General features: G+C 60.4%; 1 protein-coding gene across 1 annotated transcript in view; it reads left to right on the top strand.

The window, feature by feature from the left end:
* Nucleotides 1–15,419, top strand: part of KIF26B (kinesin family member 26B) — a 468,194-nt gene that overhangs the window by 373,278 nt on the left and 79,497 nt on the right. The gene's annotated exons all lie outside the window — the stretch shown is intronic.

Genomic DNA, 15,419 nt, shown 5'->3' with positions numbered 1-15,419 from the left:
GGGGGTCCTCGGTGGTGCCAGACAGACGTGCCTTGTGGGCACTGCGTGGGGAGAAGGGTGCAGAGGGCTCCGGGGGACACGGAGGCACACAGCACACACATCACAGAGGGCGCAGACTTCCTCTAAACAGCCCTCGCCCTCCCGGGGACCAAGAGCCTGCCACGCCCAGCTCCTGCCCCTGCCTTTGTCCTGGGGTGAGCACAGCTCGCGCCCCGCTCCCCACCCCGGCCGTCGTTTCCCTGCCTCCACCCCGGTTCTGCGGTAACGGTGGAGACGCTCACAGCTACCCCGGGGTGCCTTCCCGCGGCTCCTGGCGCAGGGACACAGCCCGGGAACGAGGCTGCAGCCCTGCACCCACTCACCCGTCCTCCCCAGCGCGGGCCGTCCTCCTCCTCGCCCACTCCCGCGTGGCTGCACCTGCTGTGCGGGGCGCGCTGGCACGGTGGGCTTTGCCCCGCTCACCGGGTGGGCGCGGAAGTGGCGGCTCCCCAGGCGAGGCCCCGGCTGTGCAGCCTGACACCCACTGCAGGCCTTTCAAAGTAGGTTCAGAAAGCTGGTGTTTTTCAGGTGCGTTGCCCATGCCTAAGAGGCCTGCAGGAGTTGGTGCTACTTGGCCAGCGTCCACTCCGCTCTGCGCACGAGGTTCTTTGCAAAGTTCAGACAAATAACCCTTGATAATGCTTCACCCTCGAACGGAATAGCTCGAGTCTTGTGGCGAGCGCCTTCAGGTGCGTTTTGGTGATAAGTAGCTGGGGAAAGGCGCTGGGGGTTGGAGAATGCGGCGCCCGTGTAGGCAGAGCCTGGCCTCGAGCTCTCCCTTGAGGGCTGACCACGGTCTCGGTCCTGGGGCCTTTCCCACGTCGGGGTCTCCGCTTGCGTATGGCCCACGACCGCAGCTCCCTAGAGCCTCGCCAAGGGGGACATGGCGGTGCGCTCCCACACCTGCTGAGCCCCCCTAACTGCCCCTGCCCGAGCCTCCGGCATCTTCTCTGGAAATACAAGCGTGGAGGGCCCTTCCGGGGCCTAGCCCCGGGAGCAGCTCCCACGGCCACGCGGCCACCGAGACCTGAGCAGGGCCCTGGGCGTGAGGCCAGTGTGGGGGACACGGGGCGCGCTCGGCTTCTCCACCAACACTGCGCTGACCCTGCCTGGCGTGCCCGCCGCGGGGTGGCGGTCCTCTCGGGGGAGGGTCACCGAGCCGGGTCCCCCCCTCCACGGGGGTCATCGCGTCCATCAACCTGTCAGTCAGCACCGCGGGAAGGTTTGAACAACAGAGCGGAGGGATTCCAGGGGACCCACTGCCCTCTGTCAGGCCAGAGCTTACGTCTCAGAAAGTCCCTGGAAACAGACTGACCCAAAGCTGTGCTGTTCTTCCACTTACCAGGCCACTGACCCTGGCCGTAAGGTCCCCGAGGGGGCGAGTCGGGGCCGGGGCTCTTCCGAGGGGCTGGGGCCGTGTGCGCACCTGCGGCCTGCGGTGACAGGTGATTTCAGGGAGCTCGAAGAGCCGCGCCTGCGGTGCCCCGGCGTGTCCTCTCCGTGCAGGAGGCGGCCCGGCACGCGCCTGCGTGTTCTTACCTTGACCCCCAGCTAGACGGCTGTGGCACGAGGAGACGCGCAGGAACCCGCGCTGCACCTCCTGAGGGACCCAGGCTTCTCGACCACCTCGTACGCAGCGAGGCCTCCCTGGGGGGGGCCTGTGAGGACCAGCGGGGAGCACGGCACAGGCGAGCCCCCCAGACGCCACTGGAACCCGGGTCCGGGGAGCTGGCGCCGAGCATGGGCACTGGACAGGGCACCCCAGCACACACACGCACACACACACATCACACACACCACACACTCACACACACTCACACATCATACACACATCATGTGCACATCACACACACCACACACACACACACCACACACACATCATACACACATCATGTGCACATCACACACACCACACACACACACATACACCACACACACACACACACCACACACACATATACACCACACACACCCTCACGTCCCCCCCCAGAGGAACCAACAGTCAGAATGGCCTTTACTTCCATCTCCATTTTTTTCCCCTTCTTTAGTATTATTTTTTTTAATGTTACATTAAAAAAATATGAGGTCCCCAAATACCGCCCCACCCCCTCACCCCACTCTTCCCACATCAAAAACCTCCTCCATCATCATGAGACATTCACTGTACTTGGTGAATATATCTCTGAGCACCGCTGCACCTCATGGTCACTGGTCCACATTATAGTTTACACTCTCCCCCAGTCCACCCACTGGACCAATGGAGGACATACAATGTCAGTAACTGTCCCTGCAGTACCACCCAGGATGACTACAAGTTCTGAAAATGCCCCACATCACATTTCTTCTTCCCTCAGCAGCTACCGTGGCCACTTTCTCCACATCAATGCTGCAATTTCTTCCATTACTCATCACAATAGTTCCATAGTAGAGTAGCAGTCCACTCTAATCCATATTTTATTCCTCTATCCTATGGACACTGGGATGGTGATGTCCACTCCACCTATATATCGAGAGGGGGCTTAGATCCCACATGGATGATGGGTGCAATTATCCTGCTTGCAGTTGTAGACGCTCTCAATTCCCTGGTGTAGTAGTTAACCATCTTCATCTCCCTGTAACCTGGCCAGGGTAAGTCCAATAAACCAGAAGGTAGGGGTTGCAAGTCTGCTGAGGCCCAGGGCCCAGCTGGCACATGGCCAGTCCAGAGATTCAGGTCTCCTGAGTGTACACTAACCCCAGCACCAACCACAGGTCCAGTAAAAGTAACAGAAGAGGCATGTGTAGAGAGGTCACATCTGAGTCCAACTCCATCACACTCAGGAGCACAGACTCCAAAGTAGGGCCCATCTACATGGCCCTGAACTCTAGAGCCATTTCCATTTTTAAATTCTGACCCATCCTTAGCCTCACGACCACCTTCCCGTAAAAGTGTAAGAAAAGTTTGGGGCCTGGGCAGGCCATTTTCCAAACCTTCCCGGCCCCACACCCAATCTGGTTTTTAACCGTGGCGCGCTCGTCCCTCTTCCTTCCGCCACCCTCTGCTTCCCTCTGCACCCTCGAGCAGGGCCTCTGCCCTGTGTGTCCCCGTGCCGTCCTGGTGCCCGAGTTAAGAGCCTGCGGGTCCTGCACCCAGCCTCCTGCTCGTGAAGGGTGCTCTGAGGGTGTGGAGACAAAGGAGATGGACCCTCGCTCAGGGCGCTTGGCTTCACGCCCCAACACAAGTGCTCTGCTGGGTGGCGCAGACCAGCTTGGCACCCGCTGCCCAGTGCCCGCCCGCGCGAGCCGCCCGCCCCTCGAGCCCCCGCCTCTGCTCACGGCCTTCTCCCGGAGCTTGTCTGCGGTCTCGCTTTCCCTTTTATGGAAGAGTGTTTCTTACCTTGCACGAGAGTTTGAGTCCATTCCTGCCCGTGGTGCTCTCCAGTGCCTCCCCGTGCTCCCCGAGGGCTCGCCGCCACCTGGACGGAGAGTGGACGGTGTGGCAGGAAGGTCTTCTGGTGCCCGCCTGGCCTTCGAGACAGATCTGGGTTGTGTCTTAATCCTCCCTCTGCGTCAGAGCCGAGGAGCTGCTGGCCGCTCGCCAGCCTCCGCCGCCCCGCAGAGCGCAGTTTTGCGTTTCTTTCACCCGCTCAGGAATTACATGGTCTTAGTGAATGGTTTATTCTGGAATATTTAACCCCAAATTCAAGCAGAAGTTCCTTCCCTGGTGACTGTCTTAAGTCTTCTGATTTAATAACTATTTTCCATATGGCAAAGTGGCCATCCTACCAAGCGTACAGGCTCACTGATGTACAAATTACTGAATAAAAGCATTACGCTGCATCCTTCCGCGCACCCACCCTCACCATGGCAGTGTCAGGGCAACGTGCTCTGGGAGGAAAAATGGTCTGGAGCAGTTGGATATTTTTGCCCTTTAATTTTATTTCCTATTTAGTGTGATTTTAATAAGATTCCAAATAATTGTTGGTTTGCATAAAGAGGGGGACAAGGATCTGTAAGAAGAGTGAGTGGAAGCTAATGTGGGAAATTTGTGCTGCTGCGATGCTGTACGCAGTAGATGTAAAAAGAAAAAAGCAGCAGCAAGGAGCTGAGGAAATGCAGATCCGGCATCTGGTCTCCTCCTCTGAAGAGAAGGTCTCTAGTCTATTGATCCTTGCAAAGGTTAACATTTATTTCACTCCAGAGCTTCAAATAGAACTATGCAATAGAGTCAGAAGCCACTTCCCTTTTTTTTTCAAAGATTTATTTCTCTCCCCTTCCCCACTCCCCCACCCCCTGTTGTCTGCTTTCTGTGTCCACTTGTATTCTTGTCAGCGGCACTGGGAATCTGTATCTTTTGTTGCGTCATCTTGCTGTGTCAGTTCTCCGTGTGTGCGGCACCACTCCTGGGCAGGCTGCACTATTTTCGTGCTGGGCAGCTCTCCTTACGGGGCGCACTCCTTGTGCTTGGGGCTCCCCCACGCAGGGGACACCCCTGCGTGGCACGGCACTCCTTGCGCGCATCAGCACTGCGCATGGGCCAGCTCCACACGGGTCAAGGAGGCCTGGGGTTTGAACCTTGGACCTCCCATGTGGTAGGCGGACGCCTTAACCACTGGGCCAAATCTGCTTCCCCACTTCCATTTTGATAAAACAAAAACCTTCTCTCCTTAGGTGCCAAAACCTTTCAAGCCAGTAAGAGCCTTGCCAGGAGGTGGGTCCCCTCAGTGTGTGTTAGTCCCACGGGGCTAGGGAAGGCAGGGTTCCTCCCGCGTCGCTGCCCTCCAGGGCTGAGCCGGGGCTTGTTGAGATTCAGATTCCGGCCCCCCCCACCCCCAGGCATGAGCCAGCAGCTGGGAGCAGGGCCCAGCACTCTGCATTCCAGCAGGCCCGCCTGGGAGCCGCTGTTCGTGGGAAAGCACGCGCGTCCCCATGCCGACGTGAAACCACTTCCCGGTCTCCGAGCTTCCTCAACAGATACCGTGCCTGGGGGTCCGTCTCGGTGGCCCCATTGCCTCATCCACGTTTCCAGATGAACCCAGCTTTCCCCCACGCGTGGGAAAATGCCTGCGCCAACTTGGAGGACGGGCAGGTGCAGGACGGGGCCACGTCCGACGTGGGCAGGTGGGCGGCCCAGCCACGCCTTCCCCACCAGGGAGGAAGCACCCAAGCTTCTCCACCAGACGGATGCACCGCCGCCCCCGCCGCTCAGCTGAGCAGAACGCCGCAGCCCCGGGACGGGAGCCCTGGAGAGAAAGCAGCGCCGCCCTGGTGCTCGGCCTGACCCCAGCGCCTGCGCACTGCGCTGTCCTGGGCGAGGAGGGCGCCTTACCACTGGCAGCTCATGAACGTTTACTTGTGGGTGACCGATGCGTCATCCTCAAGCCAAGCCATGTGGCCGCTGCTCTCAGCACGTCCATCCTGTGTGGAGCCACGGGGAGTGCTTCGAGGGTCCCTGCGGAGGCGTCATCGAGCACGCGGGCAACACACTTGAAAGCTGCGCGAGCCAAGCCTGCGTCGCCTCTGGAGCCTGTCACTGTCCAGCCCCCGTGGCTTCTGTGAGCCGTAGGCCCTGGCGTCACCTCTGGAGCATGTGTCACCGTCGAGCCCCTGTGGCTTCCGTGAGCCGAAGGCGCTGACATTTTCTTACAGACAGGGAGGCGAGGTGCAGAGCGGCCCGTAGCTCGACCACCCACGTCCTGGGCTGGCGTGCCTGCCCCTGCCCGAGGGGCCTGTGGTGCGTCCCAGCCATCCCGTGCCCTCTGACCTGCACCTGCAGAAGTCCATCCTGACCTCCCACTCCCCTTCACCCCTTGGTACCCCAGCCCAGAGCTCTCTTGTCTCCCGTAACGGCCCGGCACCAAGCGCTTTATTCCCCCGCGCCCCCGTGGCCCCTGGCCTCGACAGGTGCTGGCCGTCGCCCGCAGGCGGTAGGACAGGTGTCCTGTGTTTTCACCTGGACGCTCGCCCCGGGCTGGCATGGGCTGCATCCAGGGGCCTGCGGGGGCTGCTCGTGCTGGCCGTCCAGCCCACGCCCCGGGGCAGGGTTCGTCTAGATGGCTGAACAGGAGGGACAGAGCCAGTGCTCGGTGAGCGGAGCAGCTAAGCTCTTTGGAAGTACAAAGGGGGAGGTTTGGGGCTCCAGGTGAGCCGGAGCCAGGGACAAAGCTCTGTGGTGGGGGCGCCTCCAGGACGGGCGCCAGTGTGTCCATTCTGCGGGGCCAGGCGGTAAAACTCCCCTGCGCTCTGGACTCTGAAGGGAGCCGGCCCCAGCACAGGAGGGCACGCGGGGGGGCTTGCAGCACCGGAGCAGGTCAGCCTGTGCAGTCGGCAAGTGTGGCCATCCCTCTCAGCGCGTGGTGAGTGCTGGACGTTTCCTGCGGACACCCAGGAAGGCTTTTAAATTCGCGAGGGCAGGAGCCCGCCCGCAGGACGAGGGGCGCCAGGGCGGGCGCGGTCACCTCGCAGGCCCAGGCTTCCAGGCCGGGGGTCACGGTCGCCGGGGCGGGCGCGTCCTTCCTGCGTGTGCGTTCGTCCCTACCTCGGGCACGCTGGAGCGGGGCACGGCTAGGTGCCTCCTCCACCTCCGTCCGCTTCGGCCCACATCCTCAGAAGAATCCTCCTTTAGGACTGGCTGTTCCGCTTCCGGGCTGTGTGCCGGCTGCCGGCACGGGCCACCTGCCAGGAGGGGAGCGCGGGAGCGCAGGGGGCAGCGGCTCGCCGGCCTCTGGCTGGAGGTGGCAGCTTCTGGCCGGCATCTGCCCCTGAACCCTGGCTGGCCCTCGCTAGCCCCTCTTACCGGTCCCCCCCAGGCTGTCCAGGTTTATTTAGACCCCACAAGGGCTTCCAAGAGATGGCGGCAGGGACCCCTGCTTGGGGCTTCCTGAAGCAAAGCCTAGAATTAAAGTGACTCTAGCTCCAGGCCAAAAGAAATTGAAATGAAGGAGCTGGTACGTGGCCATGCCGTGGACTCCCTTTTGCTTGTAGGAGCGTTGACCGGTGCTCCAGTTCCCTGTGGTGGCCCCGGCTCAGGGCTGGGTGCCCTGTACATTTAGTGGGACTTCCCTGGAGCTCTCGCAAAGTAGGGGGGGCTTTCGGGGGAAATGGAAGGAAGGAACGGAGTCGCTGTGGCTCGTGTCTTGTTGAGCGTCCTTCCTCTCCCCTACTTAGAGAACAAGCGTCTCTAAGATTTCCTGGGGGCAATCAGTTTGTGTCCTCCTGCCGTGGGAACGTAGAGCGTCCACTGTGGTCATCTACTGGCACGTGTCAGGCTGCGATGCGAGTTCAGTTGACCTAACAGCCCACATACATTCTCCTGACCAAAAGACGCCCGGACGCTTTTTCCCACAGGGACAGCCCCTCGTGTCTTTCCCTTCCCTCCCTCCCGGAGCTAAGGCAGCAGAGCTGCGGGCTGGAGGAGCAGCCAGTCCTGGCGTGCACACCCGGGCTTTCCCAGGAGGCGGCCCCAGCCCTGCGTCTCACCAGCCTCCCGGGGGCCCTGGAGAAGGTGCCGCGCTCACCCGTGAGGAGGAGCTCAGGGGGCCTGTCCTGGCTGGCCAGGACGCCGGAGAGCCCTGGGATCTAGTCATGCGTCATCTCTAGGCAGTACTGCTGGGACAAAACCACCCACCTGCAGGAGGAACCCGCTCTTCCTAGAACTTGGGCCAGCACAGCAGTCCAGAGGACAGCTAGAAACAAAGTGGCTTAAGGGATGACTGCCAGAGAGAGCTACCTGGTCCCCAGGCGGCCCGCACCCTCCTTTGTCTTAGATAACTGGCTTGTTCGTTTGGTGCTTTACCAGATTCCATGGTGGGGCTGCAGAGACTTCTAGACCCCCTCCTGACCAGGTACTTGGCTTCCAGAGTTCTGGGTTTTATTTATCAGGTCATGGCCGGAAGCAGCCGGATGTCGAGACACAGCTGGGGCCAGAGAGAACCTGGCAGTGAGATATGGAAGACGCTAGACCAAAAGCTGTGTTAGCAAGCTGACGTTTTCATATTTATAATAAAGTGGGCTACAAAAAAGAGAAACGGCTTCCCTCAGTCCTGTCGTTTTCCAAGCCAAACAGCTTGTCTTTGGTGACAGACAAGACTGGGTTTGCGGATGCCGTGTTGCTTGAGTGTTTGCTGTTTAATGACTGATCTGCTACTTAGTGCTCCCAGTCGGTCGTAGCCCACGAGTGAGCTCTAGCGTGCATCGGCCCTTTATGAACCAACGCCAAGCTCCAAGCTGACTGTGTCTGTAAGAATTCTGATTTCAAGGAATGCCCATTTATGCCTTACTCAGATTCCTTCCATGCCACTTTCTGTCTTCAGTCACAGTAGTTTTCCTATCTAATATTTAGAAAAATCTCCAATTATCAGTCACCCAGTACTTACTGGAACTCAGGCACGTGTGATAGTGGGTGGAAGTTTAAAGCTCTAAGTTGGCCTTGTGGGGAAGCGGATTTGGCTCAATGGTTAGAGCATCCTCCTACCACCTCCGCCTGACCCGTGTGGAGCTGGCCCATGTGCAGTGTTGATGCACAGAAGGAGTGCCCCGCCCACACAGGGGTGTCCCCCACGTAGGAGAGCCCCACACGCAAGGAGTGCGCCCCGCATGGAGAGCCACCCTGTGCGAAGAAAGCACAGCCCACTCAGGAGTGGTGCCGCACACACGGAGAGCAGACGCAGCAAGGCGACGCAACAAAGAGAGACACAGATTCCTGGTGCCACTGATAAGAATACAAGTGGACACAGAAGAACACACAGTGAATGGACAGAGAGAGCAGACAACTCGGGGGGGGGTGGAGAAATAAATAAAAAATAACGCTCTAAGTTGGCCTTGCGACTGTCAGATTGGGTGCCTTGGCAAGTGTGGGCTCCACTGCAGCTCTGTGTATGGGGGCGACGCTCTCTCTCTAGGTCTCCCATACGGAAGAAGTTGATTGAGAATCCAGTGACGCCAGATCTCCTGACCTCCTGGGCCACTGGTGATTGGAGAGGGTCGGGAAGCCGCGATGGTCTGTCCTGGCCGAGGAAACGGGCTCCTACAGCCTCGCCGTGGATGCGGGTCCAGCGGGACAGAAACTTGTTTCCTGAGGACCTACTTTGTGCCAAATGCTTTGCATGATTATTTGTAAAATAACACGCCAATCCTTCCTGAGAGGGGTAATCGTCCCCATTTTACTGATGAAGAAACTGTGATAAAATAATGCGCTCGTGGGCATGCAGCTAGAGGCTCGAACCCGTGACTCTGGGTCTTGCCCTTCCTGGTAGACTCGGCCTTCTCCGTAATTTAATAGTTGTTATAATTATAGCTGAGATGTGCTGAGCACTGTTTTAGTGTCTTGGGCTGCTCAAGCAAAGACTGTGCAAGGGGTTGGGTTAAACAGTGGGAATTTATTCGCTCACGGTTTTGAGGCTGAAACAGTCCAGGTCCAGGTGTGCTCCGCTGGCCTTCCGGGGCCGGCCGCCAGCGGTCCTTGGCTCCTGTGCCACGTGGCGAGGCGCGTGGCCGCCTCCTTACAAAGCCTTCTCTCTGGAGTTCCTTTGAATTTCAGCTTCTGGCTTCCGTGGCTTTCTCTCTGTGTCTGGATTTCATTCCCTGGTAGAGGCCCCCAGTAATAGATCAGGACCTGTCCTAATGGCGCTGGGCCACACCTAACTGAAGGAGCCTCCTCCAGGGCCACCCGCAGGAACAGGTTAACTCCAAGAACGTGTCTTTCCGGGGCGCGTACAGTTCAACCACCCCTCCTGTGATGAGCTCGGCAACCCTGGGGTACCTCCAGTCTGACCAGTGTGTAAACAGCACAGCCAGAAGGCTCCCCCGCCTCCAGAGCCCGTGGCCCGAGCCCCAGGCTGCGCCCCAGAAGTCAGGGGGCACCGGCGGCGCCCTTCTCTCGGCGAAGTTGCGGAGCCTGCCTCCCCTGCGCCCTGAGGATTCCTCTCTCTGAACCAGCTCCTTCGTTTAGAATTAGCTCCTGGTCCAGAAGCCGCGGGGCCGCGCGTCTCCACGGCCACGGTCAGAGTCGCGCTCATTGTGACGGTGCAGCCTGTGCCTGGTGCAGCCTGTGCCTGCCGCAGCCAGTTCTGTCCCTCCGTCCCAGGCCCGGGCCCGGCGGCCGCCCGGGGAAGGCCTCTTCTCGCCCTCGTCCTCCCGCCCTCCAGGGCTGCAGCCCCCTCTGGCCCGGCCTGACGCTGGCACAGCTGGGGGACCCGTGCCGCCCTCCGCACCCCGGAGCCCTCCTTCCTGAGGCCGCTGGGTCCCAGGCTCCACTTTCCGTCTCGCCTGCGCGGCCTCGCCGGGTGGCGCTTGTCCCCTCCCCGGCCTGGCTCTTAGGAGTGCAACCTAAGCCTCCCCTCCCCGGCTCTGCTTTGCCCCCCGGCACCACGTGAGCTCACCCGCTGGCACGCACCCCTGCAGCCAGGGCCACCCCCCCCACCACCCTGACGCTGGCCTGGCCCAGGTGGCACAGGGGCCTGGGGCTTCGGGGAGGCCCAGGCCGCTCTGTGGCTCCGGCCCGATGCTGGCCCTGGGAAGGGCAGGGCGTGCCACGGCCCTCTCTCCTCCGCTGGACGGCCGTCCTTGGACCAGCCCCTGAGCGCCCCCAGCCTCAGTTTCCTCCGTCTCAAAGGAGGGATCAGGGTCCGGGCATCGCCGTCACGTCCTGAGCACAGGTTTCGGGGAGCCCGCTGCAGACAAGGTGACGTGGAGGCCTTTGTAAACCGTGCACCCGAGGGCCCCACGAGGACGTCAGGGAGCGGCGCAGCTCGCCACCCGGCCCCCGAAGGCTCGAGTCCATCGACTCAGAGCCAACAGCCCCAAAACGGGCACGGGGGCGCTCGGCCCCCGCCCCCCGGCCCCGTGGGGTCGGGTTGCTCTGGCCTTTCTCCAGGGCGCTGAGAGCCCCGTTCTCCTTGACGATGTCCTGTGTGTTTAAAGTTGTGTTTTTATGCGGAATTCAATCCCGTTTCCTTCCGCTCCGTAACGCACAAGGGACCGTGGCATAGACTTGCGCAGGCCATCAGGTGCCGACCTGTGACGCCGACGGTGACGGGGGGGGGGGGACAGGACCCCGTGAGGCGGGTTCAGAGCCCCCCTCTGTGAGGTCAGCGGCTGCCACCTGCGCTGCTCCCGTGCTGTCCCCGGTACCGAGTTGAGATCGCCAGCGTCGTAGTGCCTTAGGATTCCTGTGACATCCCAAAAAACCAGAACCTTCCAGTCGCAGGAAACCATGTGGTCTTCCCCCAGATAAAGCGACTTCAGATCATTTGTGGAAGCTGTGCCAGACACGCATTTAAACTTTCTCCTTTCAGAACACCTGGTTTTAATTTACTTCTCTCTGCAACATCCTTGTCCATCTCTCCTGTCAGGCTAAGCGGGCGCGTAGGGCAGATAAAAAGGAGAAAGGAAGGTCCTAATGTTAGATGAGCAGCCTCAACCAACAGGGGAGAGGACTTTTTAAATAATGGCTGGAAATCGCAGCGTTAGTGCTTGTCGTATGTTTTAGAAATCTGCCCTTCCTCAAAATCTTTCATGATACGTTTGGCAGAATGTCCTAGTATAGAAGAATATGGGATTTCTTGAATTTTTTTGGTAGGTCAGCAAAGCTAGTGGGTTGAGAAGTATATGCCGTTTTAAATCACCCGTCTCTCCAATCGTCTGACTGAGAATGGTTGGGGAATTTTTCTGAAGTGCCTGATGTACCATGAGCAAGTCACCTTGCACGTGTTCCTCATGTGGCCTCATCGAGAGAGGAAAGAAAGGAATAAAAGAAGAGAAACAACCACGTCTAGCTTTGAGAAGCTCAGATCAAATTTTGCATGGCTTGCTCCCCATTTCACAAACTCTTTATTTGGGGGGGAGAGGGGGGATGATTTCTTCTGAGTGTCACTTGTCTCTGTGTATTTATGTGTTCAGTAAATAACTTTCTACTTTAATATTTGAAATTAGGCCCAGGAAGGGGGCTTCTGAAGTCATCAAGTTGATGTGGAGAGGCTACTTGGGGTGATTTGAGGCACATGAATTCCTCCACTTTTTTCAAACAGACTTTATTTTTCAGGGCAGCTTTATGTTTCCAGAAAAATTGTCAGAAAGCAGGGAGTTCCCATGCCCTCTTCTCGCCGCACAGCTTCCCCTGCTGCTGTCCTACGGGGCAGGTGGTCGTCTCGTGAGCGATCTTGGATTTCTTGAGTTTTCTGGGTTAAGAGCTCTTGACATCTGCGAGGTGCTCTACAGTCTGTCGTGAGCTCCTGGCTTCTTCGACCGTCCCTCCCAGCAGGTGGTGCGTGGACGGGCCCCCCCGGGGGTAAGGGACCCGCTCGGCGGCCGCCACACCACAGCTCCAGCCTCCTCCCTCGTGCCCGCAGTGCCCGTTGCTCGTGTCCTGGTTCAAGGGAACACCCTGGTTCAGGGCCGCCTGCCCTCCTGTGAGCCCTCGAGTCTCCCCTCAAGAGCGGGAATGCCCCCGGCAGGCCGCCGAGCCCGGGGGACCGCTTCCAGCCTCCCGGCCACTTCCCCCGGCAGGCCCGGGGCCCAGCTCAGGCTCCGGCCGCACCGACTTGCCTGAGCGTGAGAGGGTCACCGGGAGAGACGAGGGACCGAGGAGGTTCCATTCACCAGTGCCGGCCTCGCCCCGGCCGCAGGAGGAGGGAACGAGCTCCGGCCCAGAGCTGCTCCAGGCGGGACGGCGCTGCCGCTGGGCTCTGCTCTCGCTGCGTGACTTGGGCCTTTGCTTCCCCTCCGGCCGGCAGGCTTTCTTATTTTGCTTTTTCCACCATTCCTCCCATTGGTGAGGCCTCATTTGCCTCTGGTTTACCTTGGAGAAATATTTCCAGACTTGTTTTAGAAAGGTAAGAAGAGACGTGGAAGGCTTAGGGGTGACACGGCACGGCCGAGGTCACTCCAAACTTCAGTCACACATGGTTCAGGGACCCATCCGCACCGTCCCCAGTTTTCACGATGCTCCTTCTTAAAAAGTGGTGCACTTTGGCACCGGCGTAAGGGAAGCTAAGAGGCAGAAATGGGAAGGCATCGAAAGGACGGTGGTGGTGGATTCCCCAACCTGTGACGCCGAGCGTGGCCCACACGCGTTCAGTGAGCGCTTCCCGTGGCCGAGACGCAGGTCTGGGCGCAGCCCACGGCCGTGTGTCTGTCCGGGGCCTCCTGCCTGTGCGTCCACGAGTTTAAACAGGGCTCGTGAGCGAGCGGGTCGTTGGGTCCTGTTTCTCCCACAGCTGATCTTTGTGGTCTTGCTCCGATCAGCGAGGGATCCCTCCTGTGGTCGCGTCTGCGCCGCGTCCTCCTTAGCCCCAGCGTCTAGAGGTGGCCTGAGCTGGACGGCGTCCGGTAGAGAAACAGGCGAAGGGCGGCCCACGGGGCCTGCCACAGGACGGGCAGGAGCACGCGGCCCCCGTGGTCGCAGCAGCACTTACGGGCCCGCTCGGGCGCCCCCAGGAAGGCCCCCGGGTCGCGTGCATTCGGGACGCGGCTCTGCCTCTTCTCCGTGAGCATCTCCCGCGTCCCCCCTCGCCCCTTAGCGCGGCCCTGAAGGAGGGGCAGGACGACGAGCGGCCGGGCATGAAGGCGGCTCTCGCAGCACCCGCAGAATACCCAGACACGCGCGGCGAGGGCGCGGGCGCCGGCGGAGCGCAGGCCTCAGGCCCCCGCCCCGCTTCCTCGGCCGCTCCTGCTGCCCGCCTCGCCTGCCCCGGGGAGGGCTGTGCGGAAGGGCCCCCGTGCAGCCGGCGCAGCGGGCGAGGGGGCTGGGCGCCGTTGAGCCCTAAGCCAGACCTTCTGGCGGGAAGGCCGGGGGCTTTCTCGATCACGGGGGGGGGGGGGGGGACTCCTAGCGCTTGAACTGCAGGGGCTTGCGCAGGAGTGGAGAGCTGGCCCCAGGGTAATGGCACAGAGGAAGCGAAGCAGAAAAACTTATTTAAACAAATTGCAAAGAAAAGAATGGAGTGCGGCGTGCCTCCCAGCCCAGGACCCCCGGCCCAGGAATCCCAGCTTAGGACCCCCGGGCTCAGGCCCCCCAGGCTGCACTGGTTTCTCAGCCTGCAGAGCCTGATGAGGGAGCGGGAGTCTTGCTTCTGGCCAGCGCCCTCTACCTCAGCTCCCTTTCCGGCTCCTCGTCATAGGCCCAGGCCTGGCTTGGCTCGTACATGAATTTTTTTTTTTTTAAAGATCTATTTATTTATTTTTAATTCCCCCCCACCCCCGGTTGTCGGTTCTCTGTGTCTATTTTGCTGTGTCTTGTTTCTTTGTCTGCTTCTGTTGTTGTCAGCAGCATGGAACTGTGGGCGGCGCCATTCCTGGGCAGGCTGCACTTTCTTTCACGCTGGGCAGCTGTCCTTACGGGGCGCACTCCTTGCGCTTGGGGCTCCCCTACGTGGCACGGCACTCCTTGCGCACATCAGCACTGCACATGGGCCAGCTCCACACGGGTCAAGGAGGCCCGGGGTTTGAACCTTGGACCTCCCATGTGGTAGACGGACGCCCTAACCACTGGGCCAAGTCCGTTTCCCACTCGTATGTGAATTTGGCACCTCTGGTTACCCAGACGTTGCGTGTGAAATCGTGGCATAGACATGTGGTGGGCCGCGGCCTCGCCTCGCAGGCCTCAAGGCGGGCAGGGCCCTGGACACAGGGTCGGGGGCCAAGGCACCCACCGCAGATGCCACCTGAGTGTAGCTCTTTACACCCCTCTGTGCTACGGGGGCAAAGCTGTGGAAGTGAGTGGCCTGAGCTAGGAGTGGAAATGTACAGTGAGCGAGGAAGTTGCTGAGCGGCGCAGACCACGTGGGGCTACGCTGGCGCCTGCCCTGCAGCCTTGGCTGTGCGCTGCAGGCTCTTCACCCTGCAGCACACAGGGCCAGACCTGTGTAGCGTTCCCTGACCGTTCCTGTGCCTTTGAAAGACTTCATGTAAACATTTACAGCCGTTCGGGACTTCAGGGAAAGGATGCAATCAGGGGACAGGGCGGAGAGGAGATTACGAGGAGTCCTGGCTGCTCCATGTCCTTCTGCCTGGCAGCTGCATCTGCAGCGGCTGCCCCAGCTGGGCCGTGGGTGCCCGGCGGGCGGCTGGCGGCCATCCCCAGGGGATTTGGCCTCTGCCGCCCAGGCGTGACCCTTTGGAACTGCACTCCTTGTTCCTGCACAGGCGGTTTCCACGTGCGCTCGTCAGGGCCGTGGGGGGGCTGGCTGTGGGCCTGGGGGGCTTATGCTGAGTGACTGGGGGGCTGCCTACCTCCCCCCCAGAGGTGCCGTCATTCCATGAAGTGACAACGTGTGCGCTCGCTCGGCGGGAGCCCACGTGACGTGCTGTAGGCAAACCTCCGCTCACGGCGCCCCGCGGCCGCAGGGCAGATGCTGCCCGTTTGAAACAGGCCAGCGCACAGCCGCTCACGGAGACACGGCTCC

The sequence above is a fragment of the Dasypus novemcinctus genome, chromosome 13 (assembly GCF_030445035.2).
Source record: "Dasypus novemcinctus isolate mDasNov1 chromosome 13, mDasNov1.1.hap2, whole genome shotgun sequence".
Lineage (NCBI taxonomy): Eukaryota > Metazoa > Chordata > Mammalia > Cingulata > Dasypodidae > Dasypus > Dasypus novemcinctus.
Note: the sequence above shows the minus strand (reverse complement) of the source record. Positions and strands in the feature narration are given on the sequence as shown.